The sequence below is a fragment of the Portunus trituberculatus genome, chromosome 40, assembly GCF_017591435.1.
Source record: "Portunus trituberculatus isolate SZX2019 chromosome 40, ASM1759143v1, whole genome shotgun sequence".
NCBI lineage: Eukaryota > Metazoa > Arthropoda > Malacostraca > Decapoda > Portunidae > Portunus > Portunus trituberculatus.
Window position 1 is genome coordinate 26,403,565 of NC_059294.1, and position 17,397 is coordinate 26,420,961.

The 17,397-nt window shown below is 36.3% G+C and overlaps 1 protein-coding gene across 10 annotated transcripts in view; it reads right to left on the minus strand.

Moving 5' to 3' along the window:
- Positions 1-17,397, minus strand: part of LOC123516290 (PDZ domain-containing protein 8-like) — a 181,739-nt gene that overhangs the window by 21,631 nt on the left and 142,711 nt on the right. The window lies entirely within an intron of this gene.

Genomic DNA, 17,397 nt, shown 5'->3' on the forward strand with positions numbered 1-17,397 from the left:
TAATTGAAATATCAGAAAAGAAAAGGAATACTGTAATAATGGGGGACTTCAACTGTAAGGAAGTGCACTGGGATGATATGACTACAGAGGGAAATGACGATTCATGGGGATACACGTTACTGGAGTTAACTAAGGAAAATACAATGACACAATGGATTCAAGAAAACACCAGATTTAGGAACAGTGAAGAGCCATCGAGATTGGATTTATTATTTACAATGGAACCTGAAATTGTGGATAGTGTAGAGTATAAAACACCTTTGGCAAAAAGTGACCATGTACTAACTAATAAAAGTGACCTTCAAGGAAGCGATTGATAAAAAACGGAATGAAAAACATAGAGAAGGAAGATTGATATATAGCAAAAATATTTTTAGAGAACTAAAAAAGACTGACTGGACTAAATTTGACAACCAGGCGACTTTTAAAGAAATTTATAATGACGGAGTGAATAGATATGTACCGAGACTGAAAATTAAAGATAGATTTAAGGAGGAATGGTTTCATAGAAAATGTGAAGAAGTAAGAGATAGGAGGGATTGAACATGGAAGATATGGAGAAAAGACAAACGTTCAAGGAAGTGGCAAGACCATATCAGAGAAAAGAAAAACTATGAGAACATAATAGAAAAATGCAAGGAACAGCCAAAGATCTTTTATAAATACATAAATGGAAAGTTGAAAAATAAACACAAAATAGAGAAACTAGTTTATGAAAGTAATGAATACAGTGATGAATTGAAAATGGCAGAAATAATGAAAGGATACTTTCAAGAAGTTTTTAGAAGAGAAAAAAAAAAAACATGAATTATGAAGAACTAGGAAATAAATATCCTCTGATGAGTGACCGTTATTTCAGAGAAGAAAATAATGATACAATTAAGAAATTTAGATGCAAGAAAATCACATGGTCTGGATGGAATTGCATATTGGATATTGAAGGAGTGTAGAGAATAGCTGGCAAATAAGGTATACAATATAATAAAATGTTCTATTGAAAAGGGAAAAGTACCAGAAGACTGGAAAAAAGCCAATATTGTGCCAATACATAAAGGAGGGAAATAAAGAGAACCCAACAAATTACAGGCCAGTGTCCCTAACAAGCACAATAGCTACAATATGTGAAAGTGTGATCAAAGAAAGATGGACCAAACATTTGAAAGAAAACAATATAATTAATGAAAGACAATATGGCTTTACAAAAGGAAGATCATGTGTTGCAAACCTTATATGCTTTTACTTTCTTTCTAGTCATACACATAACACAGGAGAGAGATGGATGGGTTGACAGTGTATTTTTAGGTCTAAGAAAAGCATTTGATAAAGTTCCACACAGAAAATCAATAAGAAAACTAGAAAATATAGGGGAAAAAAGGAAAATTACCAGAATGGATGAAGGATTTTCTAACTGGAAGAACTTCAGAGTGACAATTAGAGATAAGGAGTCCACATGGAAGGAAGTTATAAGTGGGGTTCTACAAGGTTCTAAGTTGGCCTCAATTATGTTTGCAACATACATAAATGACATGGACAAAGGAGTAGAAAGCTATATGAGTTTCTTTGTAGACGACGCAAAACTTTTGAAGAAAGTTAGGTCGTGCGATGATGGTAGAACTCTACAGCAGGACTTAAATAGACTATGGGAATGGGGTAAAAGATGGGAGATGGACTTCAACATTAAGAAATGTAGCATAATGGATTTTGGGAAGAGCAAAAATAGGATAACAAGAAAATATAAACTTGGAGAAGAAAGATTAAAAAGGTGGAAAGTGAAAAGGACCTGGGAGTTCTCATACCAAAGGAAATGTTCCTCAATAAACATATAAATAAAATTGTTGGTGAGACCTACAACTTACTGAGAAATATTAGAATTGCATTCTCATATATTGATGAAGATATGATAAAAAAAAGTTATTGGTATCTTTGATCAGACCATGACTGGAGTATGCAGCAGTACTGTGGTCACCTAACACGAAGAAGAATATCAGGAAAATTGAAAGGATACAAAGAGTGGCCACCAAACTGGCACCAACCTTGTCGGCTCTTACATATAAAAAGAGACTGGAGAGACTGGAATTACCAACACTGGAGCAGAGAAGAGAAAGAGACGACCTGTTGACCATCTACAGAATAATGAATAATATGGAGCTTCCTGATAGGATTGACCTGCTGAAGAGGGACAGAAGGGACACAAGAGGACATGGACTAAAACTCAGAGAAGACAACTACAGAAGAGACTTCAAGAAAAACAGCTTCCCCATAGAGTGATAGATATATGGAACGGACTGGACAGAGAGGTGGTGTGTGCAAAGTCTATACACGACTTTATGAGAAAATTAGACATTGTGAGATACAGAGATGAAACAACACGAGCATAAGCTCCCCTCCCGTAAAATACAACTAGGTATAAGAAGATTAGAATGGATCCAGAAGATAGCTACAAAGATGGTGCCAGAACTAAAGGACCTAACATATGAGAAAAGGCTGAAGGAAATGGGACTACCAACCAGGGTTGGTGATTTTTTTGATTTTTTTTTAAAAATCAAAAAAATCAAAAAATCATTGATTTCTTTTATTTATTTGATTTATTTGATTTGATTAAAAAAAAAAAATATAAATATATATATATATATATATATATATATATATATATATATATATATATATATATATATATATATCCTACTGAGTGATTTGAAAATCTCCATAGGTTACTTTAAGTTTGAGTTTAGGCGTGTAAGTGTGAGCACAGTCAAGGATCCTGATACATACGTGTTCAATACTTGTTTGTAGTTGGTACAGGACCAGGTTTAGGACAGACAGAGTTGCCTGAAGTTATTTTCATGACAGCATTTTATATTATTACCACACAGAAGAATATCTACTTTTATTCTGTTACTGTTTGGTTGCTAACCTTGGTTATTATTATGATACATTGAATCCCAAGTTAGTAAAGACTAAAGGAGGCTGATTTTTACCTAGTAAAAAACATATGGCAAGTTGGCAACATTAGAGCAAGAGAACTCACTAAGCTCAGTACAGTACATGTATTTTCCACCAGTTGGTCAGTCACAGTCAGTGCCTCTGCAGGTTGCTTTTCTGAGATTACCAGCTCAGTGGCATCTACAGTATATGCTTGTTCAAGTCCTGTTGCTTTCCTTGCTTTACCAGAGACATACAAAGTGAGATTCAAAAGGTTAATGTTGTCACCTGCAAAAGGTGTTATTTTTTATTTAATTTATTTATTTATTTACTGGTATATACCATGAAGGGAATAAATGAATAATTGCACATGAATAGGTTGTTTTACTTTACCATCCTTGGAGCACATCATTTAACTTATGGAATACTTTTTAGTAAAAAAATCAAAAAAATATAAAAAATCATGATTTTTTTAGTAAAAAAATCAATGATTTAATCATTTGATTAAATCAATTTGATTTAATCATTGCCAACCCTGCTACCAACCTTACAAGATAGAAGAGAACAAGAAGACTTAATAACTATGTATGAAATAGTAAATGGCACAGAAAAGATAGACAAGGAAGACCTGGTGCTGGTGACAGAAGAAGCTGGAAGGACAAGAGAACATGTAAAGAAGATTAGGATGGGACAGTGTGTGAAGGATATTGGAAAATACAGTTTTCCACATAGAATAGTGGAAAAGTGGAATGCATTGAATGATGAAGTTGCTACAACACATAATGTGCATAACTTTAAAGAAAAATTGGATAAATGGAGATATGGAGACAGGACACTATGAACTGCACTCAAACTTTGTACAATACAACTAGGTAAATACACACACACAGACACACACACACACACACACACACACACACACACACACACTTGGGAGTGACAATGGAAGAAAATAATCAACCAGTAAGCCATATTGATAGAATTTTCAGAGAGACGTATAATTTGCTAAGGAATATTGGAGTAGCATTTTACTATATGGACAAGGAAATGATGAAGAAATTGATAAAAACTAAAATAAGACCTAGATTGGAATATGCAGGAGTTGTGTGGACTCCCCATAAAAAGAAACACATAAGAAAATTAGAGACTACAAAAAATGGCTACAAGAATGGTTCCAGAATTTAAAGGGATGACATATGAGGAGAGACTAAAGGCTATGGATCTACCAACCTTGGAGCAGAAGAGAGAGGGATCTGATACAAGTTTATAAATTGATTAACAGAATGGATGAAATGGATAATGAGAAACTGATCCTGAGAGAAGAATATGACTAGAAGCACAAGATCGCATAGTAAGAAACTAAGGAAGGGACGATGTCTGAGAGATGTTAAAAAATTTAGTTTCCCGCAAAGATGTGTTGAGACTTGGAACAGTTTGAGTGAGGAAGTGGTGTCAGCAAAGAGTGTACATAATTTTAAAGAAAAATTGGATAAGTGTAAATATGGAGACGGGACCACACGAGCATAAAGCCCAGGCCCTGTAAAACTACAACTAGGTAAATACACACACACACACACACACAGGAAATGGGAAAGAGTGAAAGACGACCTGTGGGAATCTATAAGATGGGAGATGGAGTAGAACTGGAGAAAGCCAAAAAGGAAAAGGACTTAGGAGTGACGATGGAAGAAAACAATCAACCAGTAAGCCATATTGATAGAATTTTTAGAGAAACATATAATTTGCTGAGGAATATTGGAGTAGCATTTCACTACATGGACAAAGAAATGATGAAGAAATTGATAAATACTATAATAAGACCCAGATTGGAATATGCAGGAGTAGTGTGGACCCCTCATAAAAAGAAACACATAAGGAAATTGAGAGGCTACAAAAATGGCTACAAGAATGGTTCCAGAACTTGAAGGGATGACATATGAGGAGAGACTAAAGGCTATGGATCTACCAACCTTGGAACAAAGAAGGAGAGAGGAGACCTGATACAAGTCTATAAATTGATCAACGGAATGGACCAAGTGGATAATGAGAAACTGATCCTAAGAGAAGAACATGACACCCGAAGCACAAGATCGCATAGTAAAAAGCTGAGAAAGGGAAGATGTCTGAGAGATATTAAAAAATATAGTTTCCCGCAGAGATGTATTGAGACGTGGAACAGTTTAGATGAAGAAGTAGTGTCTACAATGAGTGTGCACACTTTTAAAGTAAGATTGGATAAGTGTAGATATGGAGACGGGGCCACACAAGCATAAAGCCCAGGCCCTGTAAAACTACAATTAGGTAAATACACACACACAGGATGAGGATGAGAAATGGGAGGCTGAAGAAGTGGTGGATAAAACAGACGGAATAGACATTACACTGACAGAAACATCGAAGAAAGAGACTAGGAATGGAATTCAAGTGACATACACGAATATAGATGGATTTCTGTCTAAGAGGCTAGAATGTATGGATTACCTAAGAAACAATGAACCGGACATAATGTGTGTGGTGGAAACAAAGTTAAGGCCCGAAATAAAGCTAGATTGGTTTGATGTCAAACACTACAGAGTATGGAGAAATGATAGAAAAAATAAAGGAGGTGGTGGTATAATGGTTCTTACTAAGGAAGATCTGATAGTGAAGGAGGTGAACTATAGTAAGGGAAATGAAGAAGTGATAAGTATGCTTATAACAGATGGTAAGAGACACATTAATATTATAACAGTATACATACCACCCAGAACCAGTGCTTGGGAATATGAACAGTACCAAATGGTGATGAGAAATACTCTGGACAGAATGAAGCAGGAACTCACCAGAAAGGACAGAGTGATGATAGTCGGGGACTTTAATTGTAAGGAAATAGTGTGGGAAGACTACAAAGTGGTAAACGGTGGAGAGTGGGCAGAGGAATTGTTAAACATAGCAACAAATAACTTGATGACACATTGGGTGAGATCACCAACAAGGTGCAGGGGACAAGATGTTGCAGCAAGGTTGGATTTGGTATTTACCAGGGGCATCTCCCTAAAAGAAGAAATTGAGCATGAATGTCCCTTGGGGAAAAGTGACCATGATGTCCTAAACTTTAAGCTGGATACGGAAATAGGCACAGATAGGATTGTGGAACACGGAGGAAAAATCAAATTATACTAGAGCAAATTATAACCATATGAGGGAGTTCTTTAATGAAATTTACTGGACTGTGGTATACCAGGAAGGAGATATGCAATTGAAATACAAAAAATTTATGGATTTATATAACTCTGCTGTGAAGAGGTTTGTGCCATATCACAGAAAGAGGACTTTTATAGGAGAAAGGACAACGGAGATAAAGCAAATGCAGGACATCGTGGTTACTAAAAAAGATGTAAGGAAAATTATAAGCAATTTGGATATTAATAAATTAATGGGGCCTGATGGCATATCTGGAAGGTTGCTAAAAGAATGTAAGGATCATTTGTTGAATCCTGTGGGAAACCTGCATACGAACAGGAATAGTCCCGAAAGAGTGGAAAAGAGCTGACATTGTGCCTATATATAAAAATGGTAGTAGAATGGAACTGTTAAATTACTGACCAGTATCGTTGACTAGTATATTGTGCAAGGTATGTGAAGAAGTAATTAAAGCTAAGTGGAGTGAGTATCTAGAAAGTGAAAACATTCTGAGTGAAAGGCAGTTTGGTTTCAGAAAAGGAAGATCGTGTGTATCCAATTTATTATGTTTTTATTCAAGAGTGACTGACATACTACAACATAGAGAGGGATGGGTGGATGCTATTTACCTGGACTTGAGAAAGGCCTTTGATAAAGTGCCACACAAAAGACTGATGTGGAAACTAAAGAAAATTGGAGGAGTAAGTGATAAACTAGCAAAATGGATGAAAAATTACTTAGTGGGAAGAGAAATGCGAACAGTGGTGAGAGGAAGGAAGTCCGAGTGGAAGAAGGTAACCAGTGGAGTTCCACAAGGGTCAGTGCTGGGTCCCATCATGTTTTTGATATATGTTAATGATATGCTAGTAGGAGTAGGAATTGACATTTACATGAATATGTTTGCGGACAATACCAAAATTATGCGGAGAGTAAAGAATGTGGAAGATTGTAACAAGCTACAGGAAGATCTTGACAAAATATATGAGTGGAGTAAAGAGTGGCAGATGGAATTCAATATAAACAAGAGCCATGTTATGAAAATGGGAAGAAGTAGATACAGACCAAACAGGGATTACAGGCTGGGTGGTGAGAAGATTGAAGAGACCAATAAGGAGAAAGACTTAGGAGTAACCGTGCAAAACACTCTGTCACCGGAGAAACACATTACCAAGATATTTTGGAAAACATATAACATGCTCCAAAATATTGGCCTTGCATTCCACTACCTAGATGAAGGAATGATGAAGAAGATATTATGCGCCTTAATAAGACCCCAGTTAGAATATGCAGCTTGTGTCTGGTCACCGCATATGAAGAAAAATGTGAAGAAGGTGGAAAGGGTACAGAGGCTGGCAACAAGGATGGTACCAGGACTCAGGGAGTTAAACTATGAGGAAAGACTGAGGAGGCTGGGGCTGACCACACTAGAAGAGAGAAGAACAAGAGGAGACATGATAACTATGTATAAATTGGTGAACAAGATTGACATACTGGACAGAGAATTGATAAAGGTGACTGCAAGTAATTACCTCCGAGGACATGGAAAAAAACTAATAAAGGACATCTGTCTAAATGACGTGAGAAAGTACAGTTTCCCGCATCGTAGTATTGATAAGTGGAATAAACTGAGCAGTGATGTCGTTGATGCGGTGTGTGTCAATCAGATGAAAGAGAGATATGACAGGAATGGACAAGGAGACAGGACAGAGAGCTTAGCTCGGGCCCTGTAATACACAAATAGGTAAATACAAATAGGTAAATACACACACACACACACACACACACACACACACACACACAGTGGAAGTGGAAGTGGAAGGAATTTATAAAAATATACAAAGAAGGTGAGAAAAAATTTGTACCAATAAGACAACATAGAGAAGTTGGAAAGCAGGACTGGTTTAACGATAGATGTGAAAAGGCTAGAACAAGAAAAGAGGATGCATGGAAGAGGTGGAGAAGGAAAAGACGGATTAAGCAGTGGGAAAGTTACAAAAGAGCAAGAAATGAATATGTGTTGATTAGAAGAGAAGAAAGAAAGAAACAAGAAAAGGATATAATTGATAAATGTAAAGACCAACCAAGGCTTTTTTACAGACATGTGAACAACAACATCAAAAATAGAGAAAGTATTGAAAGTTTAGAAGTAAATGGAGTATACAGTGAAGATCCCAGGAAATGGCAGAGGCTATGAATGGATGCTTTCGGAAGGTATTCACAAAGGAGACTGCTTTTGACAAACCACTGGTAATGGAACAGAAAAGGATTATGAAGGAGTTTCAAGTAACGGTGGAGGAGATCAAGAACATGATGGGGAGTTTAGAAGTGAGAAAAGCTGTGGGACCTGATGGGGTATCAGGATGGATTTTAAGAGAATGCAGGAGCAATTGGCAGAAAAAGTTTGTGAAGTAATTGATGCCTCATTAAGGGAAGGCGTAGTGCCCCAAGACTGGAAAAGAGCTAACATTGTCCCAATCTATAAATCAGGTAACAAGAGAGACCCATTGAACTATAGACCAGTGTCACTTACAAGTGTGGTAGCTAAGATGTGTGAGAGGGTGGTGAAGACTAGATGGACAGACTTCTTGGAGAAAAATGACATACTTTGTGAGTGTCAATTTGGTTTTAGGAAAGGGCGTTCATGCACGACAAACCTGATATGTTACTATTCGAGGGTGATAGATGTAATACAGGAAAGAGATGGTTGGGCTGATGGAATATATCTGGATTTAAAAAAGGCCTTTGATAAGGTACCACACCAGAGACTGATCTGGAAACTTGAAATGGTAGGAGGAGTGCATGGCAGTTTACTAAAATGGATGGAAGACTTTTGGTAGGAAGAGAAATGAGAACAATAATTAAGGACAGACCATCAGAATGGGGATTGGTGGAGAGTGGAGTTCCACAGGGATCAGTGTTGGCACCAGTAATGTTCGCAGTCTACATAAATGACATGGTGGATGGGGTGTCCAGTTATGTGAGCCTATTTGCAGACGATGCAAAATTGTTACGAAAAGTGAGATGTGACAAAGATTGCGAACTACTCCAGGAAGACTTGGACAGAATATGGAAATGGAGCTGTACATGGCAAATGGAGTTCAACACGACAAAATGCAAGAAAATAGAGTTTGGCAAGAGTGAAAGAAGAATCAGGAGTATGTACAAGATAGGAAATGAAGACATAAAACCAGTCATGAAGAAAAGACCTTGGGGTGACAATTACCAATGACCTATCGCCAGAGAGACATATAAACAAAATAATTGGAGAAGTATTGAACTTATTGAGGAACATAAGAGTGGCGTTCAGTATATCTAGATGAAGAAATGATGAAGAAAATAATTACTGCAATGATAAGACCGAGGCTTGAATATGCAACAATACAGTGGGCTCGAACTTAAAGAAACACATAAGGAAACTAGAGAAAGTACAGAGGGCTGCAACGAAATGGTGCCTGACTTAAGAGATTTGACTTATGAAGACAGACTGAAAAGAATGCAACTTCCAACCCTGGAAAACAGAAGAGAAAGGGGAGACCTGATAGCAATATACAGAGTGATGATTGGCATGGAAAAATGGATAGGGAAGATCTGTGTATGTGGAATGGAAGAATGTCGAGAGGGCATGGGAAAAACTAAAATGGCCACTTATAGGAGAGATGTGAAAAATATAGCTTCCCTCATAGAAGGGTGGAAGCATGGAATAGTTTAGACGTGGAAGTGGTCAACGCAAGGAATATTCATGATTTTAAGAAAAAGCTGGACATTAATAGATATGGAGACGGGACAACACGAGCATAGCTCTTTTCCCGTATGTTACAATTAGGTAAATACAATTAGGTAAATACACACACACACACACACACTTTACAATGTTTGTAAAGCCTTAGAATGTAGAAAGAAATATGCACATGGATGACATTAAGATACCTAAAAAGGAGTTATATAAAATGTTGGAGGAACTTAAAGATGATAAAGCGATGGGACCAGATGAAGTTTCAGGGAAATTATTAATGGAATGTAGAGAAGAATTGATAGATCCATTATATGATATTATAAGGTGCTCATTAGAAACCGGGAAAGTAACGATAGAGTGGAAAAGAGCTGAAGTGGTGCCCATTTATAAAAGAGGCAGTAAGGAAGAGCCTCTTAACTATAGACTTGTGTCTTTAACAAGTGTGGTCGGTAAGATTTGTGAGAGGGTGATAAAGGAATATTGGATACGGTTCCTGGAGGATCATAAGTTATTATCAGATCATCAATTTGGCTTTAGGAAAGGGAGGTCATGTGTTAACAAATGTACTGAGCTTTTATTCAAGTGGTTAACAAAATACAAGAGAGAGAGGGATGGATGGACTGTGTATATTTGGATTTAAAAAAAGCTTTTGACAAGGTAGCTCACATGAGACTGCTATGGAAATTAGAGATTTATGGAGGACTGAAGGGAAAAGTGTTAAAGTGGATGGAAAACTACTTGAGATGGAGGGAGATGAGAACGGTAATAAGGGATGCAAAGTCGGACTGGTTGGTGGTGGAGAGTGGAGTCCCACAAGGTTCAGTGCTGGCACCAATACTTTTCCTTGTCTATATTAATGATATGCCAGAGGGAGTAAACAGTTATATTAATTTGTTTGCAGATGATGTGAAGTTGTGTAGATGTGTGAAGAGTGAAGAAGATTGTGAAATTTTACAGGCAGATCTGGATAGGATTTGGGGGTGGAGCAAGAGGTGGGAGATGGAATTTAATCTGAGCAAAAGTCATGTAATGGAGATGGGGAAGAGTGGAAGACGGCCAAGAGGGTCATATAAGATGGGTGAAGAAGTAGTGTTGAAAAAGGTGGAAAAGGAAAAGGATTTGGGAGTGATAATACAAGACCATGGGCAGTTTGAGGTTCATATTGATAAGATGTTTGGAGAAACATATAATTTGATTAGAAATATTGGATTAGCCTTTCATTATATGGATAAAGATATGATGAAGAAATTAATTAGTACGGTAATTAGACCAAGATTGGAATATGCTGGGGTGGTTTGGTCCCCTTATAAAAAGAAGCATATAAGGAAGTTCGAGAGATTGCAGAGAATGGCAACAAAAATGGTTCCGGAATTGGCAGAAATGACCTATGAGGAGAGATTAAAAGAAATGAATTTGCTTACTTTGGAACAAAGAAGAGAAAGAGGGGATTTAATACAGGTTTATAAACTGTTGAACGGTTTGGATGAAGTGGATAATGAGCAAATGATGTTGAGAGAAGAAAATTTAAATTGAACTATGAGATCGCATAGTAAAAAGATAGCCAAGGGAATATTCTTGAAGGATGTGAAGAAATATAGTTTCCCACAGAGATATGTGGAGGTGTGGAATAGTTTGAGTGAGGAGGTGGTGTCAGTGAAGAGTGTGCATAGTTTTAAAGGAAAGTTGGATGTGTGTAGATATGGAGACGGGGCCACACGAGTATGATACCCAGGCCCTGTAAAATTACAACTAGGTGAATACACACACACACTACTATAATAAGACCCAGATTGGAATATGCAGGAGTAGTGTGGACCCTTCATAAAAAGAAACACATAAGGAAGTTGGAGAAACTACAAAAAATGGCTACAAGAATGGTTCCAGAATTTGAAGGGATGACATATGAGGAGAGACTAAAGGCTATGGATCTACCAACCCTGGAACAAAGAAGGGAGAGAGGAGATCTGATACAAGTTTATAAATTGATCAACGGAATGGACCAAGTGAATAATGAGAAACTGATCCTGAGAGAAGAATATGACATTCGAAGCACAAGATTGCATAGTATAAAGCTGAGAAAAGGAAGATGTCTGAGAGATGTTAAAAAATATAGTTTCCCACAAAGATGTATTGAGACGTGGAACAGTTTAAATGAAGTAGTGTCTGCAATGAGTGTGCATACTTTTAAAGTAAGATTAGATATGTGTAGATATGGAGACGGGGCCACATGAGCATAAAGCCCAGGCCCTGTAAAACTACAACTAGGTAAATACAACTAGGTAATTACACACACACATACACACACAAATGTGGAAGGAAATGTGCACATGGATGACATTAAGATACCTAAAAAGGAGTTATATAAAACGTTGGAGGAATATAAAAGATGATATGATGAATTAATAGATCCATTATATGATATTATAAGGTGCTCATTAGAAACGGGGAAGTACCGGTGGAGTGGAAAAGAGCTGAAGTGGTGCCCATATATAAGGGAGGCAGTAAGGAAGGGCCTCTTAACTATAGACCTGTGTCTTTAACAAGTGTGGTCAGTAAGATTTGTGAGAGGGTGATAAAGAAATATTCGATTCGGTTCTTGGAGGATCATAAGTTATTATTGGATCGTCAATTTGGTTTTAGGAAAGGGAGATTGTGTGTAACGAATCTACTGAGCTTTTATTCAACAGTGGTTGACAAAATACAAGAGAGATGGATGGATGGACTGTGTATATTTGGATCTGAAAAAGGCTTTTGACAAGGTACCACACATGAGACTGCTATGGAAATTGGAGATTTATGGAGGACTGAAGGGAAAATTGTTAAAATGGATGGAAAATTATTTGAGATAGAGAGAGATGAGAATGGTAATAAGGGATGCAAAGTCGGATTGGTTGGTGGTGGAGAGTGGAGTCCCACAAGGTTCAGTGCTGGCACCAATACTTTTCCTTGTCTATATTAATGATATGCCAGAGGGAGTAAACAGTTATATTAATTTGTTTGCGGATGATGCAATGTTGTGTAGGTGTGTGAAGAGTGAAGAAGATTGTGAAATTTTACAGGCAGATCTGGATAGGATTTGGGAGTGGAGCATGAGGTGGGAGATGGAATTTAATCTGAGCAAAAGTCATGTAATGGAGATGGGGAAGAGTGGAAGATGGCCAAGAGGGTCATGCAAGATGAGTGAAGGAGTAGTGTTGAAAAAAATGGAAAAGGAAAAGGATTTGGGAGTGATAATACAAGACCATGGGCAGTTTGAGGCTCATATTGACAAGATGTTTGGAGAAACATATAATTTGATTAGAAATATTGGATTAGCCTTTCATTATATGGATAAAGATATGATGAAGAAATTAATTAGTACAGTAATTAGACCAAGATTGGAATATGCTTGGGTGGTTTGGTCCCCTTATAAAAAGAAGCATATAAGGAAGTTGGAGAGATTGCAGAGAATGGCAACAAAAATGGTTCTGGAATTGGCAGAAATGACCTATGAGGAAAGATTAAAAGAAATTAATTTGCTTACCTTGGAATAAAGAAGAAAAGAGGGGATTTATTACAGGTTTATAAACTGTTGAACGATTTGGATGAAGTGGATAATGAGCAAATGATGTTGAGAGGAAAATTTAAATAGAACTACGAGATCGCATAGTAAAAAGATAGCCAAGGGAATATGCTTGAAGGATGTGAAGAAATATAATTTCCCACAGAGATGTGTGGAGGTGTGGAATAGTTTGAGCGAGGAGGTGGTGTCAGCGAGGAGTGTGCATAGTTTTAAAGGAAAGTTGGATGTGTATAGATATGGAGACGGGGCCACACGAGTATAATACCCAGGCCCTGTAAAAATTACAACTAGGTGAATACGCACACACACCAAGGGTTCCACACAAGTGATTACCATGGAAATTGGAAATGTAGGAGAACTGAAAGGCAAAAACATCAAACTGGATGCAGGAAGACAGACAAACCAGGACTATAATTAGAGATAATACTTAAAAATGCAGTGAGGTTACAAGTGGAATACAACAGGTATCTGTATTGACACCAATTTGTTTAAGATCTACCTAAATGATATGCAAAGAGGATTAAATAATTATATTAATATGTTTGCTGATGATGGAAAATTGCTAAGAGCTATAAAGAGCTAAAACATTGGAAGGAGCTACAGAAAGGTTCAAATAAAATTTATGCTTGATTAAGTAGAAACTTGAATTCAGTCTTAAGAAACGTCATGTCATGGAGATGGGAAAAGTACAAGGAGGCCTTCATGAAACTATTTAATAGGGGAAGCCATGATAATGAAGAGCAATAAAGAAAAGGATTTTGGAATGATTATTCAGGACATGCTGTTACCAGATAAGCATATAAGTGGGGGTTTTGGCCCCACATATAAAATGTTAAGCAATATAAGTGGTATTATCTTATATTGACATGGATATGATGAGAAAATTATATTCATGATATGTCCCAAATCAGCATATTCTGCAGTGACATGCTCTCCAAACAATGTATGGAAACTGAAAAGAATGCAGAAGACAGCAACAAAGGTGGTGCCAGAACTGAAAGATAAGACATGATGAGGAAAAGGATGAAAGGAGTATAACAGCATTGAAAGAGGGAAGAGAAAGGGGAGATATGATAACAATGCACAAATTAATAAACCGTTTAGGAAAGATAGAAAGACAAGTTTTGGAGATTTGGAGATGCATATGGACGAGGGAACAATACATATTAGAGCATATACAAAAAAGATTTAGAAGAGTATGTCTCAGTGACATCAAGAAATATAGTTTCCCATATTGATTCATCAAACTCTGGAATGGTTTAAATGAAGAAGTAGTTATAGCTGTTAGTGTGAACAAATTTAAAAAGAAATTGCATAATTATAGACATAGAGACAGGATAAATGAACTTTAGCTCAGGCCCTGTACAATACAACCAGATAAATACACACAAAAAAATTTTGAAATAAGATTATGCCTACTTTAGTAATAAAATTATTCTGTTAAATACTATTATACATATACTAATCAAATTTTGCCAAGTGCAGAATCCTAATCCTTACCTTGACAAGACCTTCACCCTCAAGGAATTTTACTTAATTTGTTTACAATCTTTGGAACACAAGGTGTTCTAAGTTTGTTAAAGAAAGGTTGCAAAAATTATACATATTACTGGAACTTAAGTATAAACTAAACCTTACAACCTACTTCTAAAAACATCTGCAGTATATGAAGCTCATCATAGAAGTATAACACTCTATATTGCATATTCAGTGTGTCTTGAGGGAGTGACAAGGGAAATCAATTGTTTTTGGATATGAGCTATCCTGACCAATTTCCTTTATCCTGCTTTGCTGCTGTAATCCTTCTCTAACAGTGGTGGCACCAGGACATTTTAATTGGGAGTGCTAAGAGGGGATGGGATAAAATGTGGAGGAATTAAAAAAAAAAACGTTCTTGGGATTGGCAGCAAATGTGTCTATAATAACATCAATGTTCAGCTGTTTGGCCCTCCTAGAAATAATTGATATTATAGCAAGGTTAGCAATATGTGGGGGGGGGCCTGGGGGTCTTGGCTCATTATTGAGGGACTCAAGTCCTGCCAAACCCCTGTTGATGCTGTCACTGCTTCTTAAATTTCCTGTGTAACAAGATGGTTGGCAAGCATGTTGAAAAAGCAAGAATTCTCTGTAGTCTAATATGTTGTTGAGTGCAATGAAGGCATGTACTGTACCCCAATTATTTTCAGTCACGAGAAGTTTGCAATAAGAAACATAATGATGGAATGCTGAGATGGTGCTTGCTAAATCTAATGGTGACACTCAAGAGAATCTTCAGATACAAAGATTTTTTGAAATTAATTAATTCATTAATTTATTTATTTTATTCAATTTTGTCTATTTATTTATTTGCTTTGAAATACAGATTCAACCTACTAGAATTTTTCTCTTTGCATGATGATTTTAATTCATGTATGTTACTTAAAGTATAGAACAGCAGTGAGTTACTATACATTTCTAAACCCCTTTTTTATTAAAATTTTTGCCTCTTAGTGTTAAGATACTAACTTTTTCAACATATAAGTAATGCTTACTGATTATCTTGAAGCACTGTAAGAATGCAAGGGTAACAGATTGAGAAGTCAGCAAAAAACATTGACATATAAGGACCACATACCATTAACCAGTAAATGCGTGAACCTATAATGAATACTTCCCTTGCTAAAAGATCCCTCGTGTGAGGTCATTTGATTTGACATATATTATAAGAAAAGATTAGTTTAGCTGCACAAATCTCCATAAAATAATGAATGCCATATATTCATGTTGGGAAACACCTAGTTAAATCTCATGTATCTCTACACTAACATTAGTCATCATAGGTTATGCTGATCTAGATGCCACATCCCCTGCCTTCTCCATCCCTTTCAGTGGGACAGCTTATTGGTACACCCAACTTGTTAGCTACTCGTTTTTTTTATTTTTTTTTATTTCACATATCTTATAACATTTCACAGAAATATATATCAATAAGAAAACAAAGACAATTATATCAAAGCATTAGTCCCTCAGAAAATATGAGGAAACAAGTAACCTATTTATAGAAAGGCATCCACCTGGATATGGATGTTGCCAAAGATGATGACAGAAATATCAGTGTCTTTATGGAAATGGTATCCACAATTTTTTCATAGGGTTAATATGTTGATATTGTTCTCATATGACATCATAAAAAGTAAACATAGGGGAAGGTTGATTGACAATGATTAGAAAAAAAATTTTGAGGATGTGATTAGAGTATTACACATAAATCAGTCAACTGTCCTATCCCAATGGAAGAGGAGGTATGAGTCCTGGTTTCTGGAACAGCTTAGCCTGTGATGACTTCAGTGATATTTTGTTATCCATCCATACCTAATGTAATCAACTTCTATCAGGGAGGCAACATTTTTCATATATTTTCCCTGTCTTCAAATATTTAGTCTCTTCAAATGTCAGACTGTAATATTACTTTTTAAGGGTTAATTTTCTCTATCTATTTCTTTTCATTTTTTTATGAATCAAAATATCTTTGTTACATTCTTTAGTTTCCTAAATGTACTTTCAAATAAAGCAGAGCCTTGAATTACTAGTGTCCTGATTTATGAGTAATCTGATATATGAGCTGTTGCTTGGCTATTTTTTTCCTTTGACTTGTGAATAAAAAATTTGAGTTACGAATTAGTTCCAGGTATGCTGTCAGTATTTGGTCTTGCCTTCAAAGTGTTTAGTTCACAGCTTTTTTTTTTTTTTTTTTGCTGTTGGAAGCATTTCTTGCATTACGCTAGCATTCTGTGCTGTTATTTAGCCATATTTCTTTTGTCTGACTGTATGATTATGGATTATCATATACTACTTTGTCCCACATCTTTTTATTTTAACCTTGAAAAGATATTATTTTCCGACCTGCATCTATATAGGTTGTCTTTTGCTTTATTCTTTATCCATTGCATAACTTCCATATGAATAAATTTTCATCATCTGCATTTTACTTTACTTAAATATCTTGTATGTCTTAATTCATATGTTTTCATAATTATGA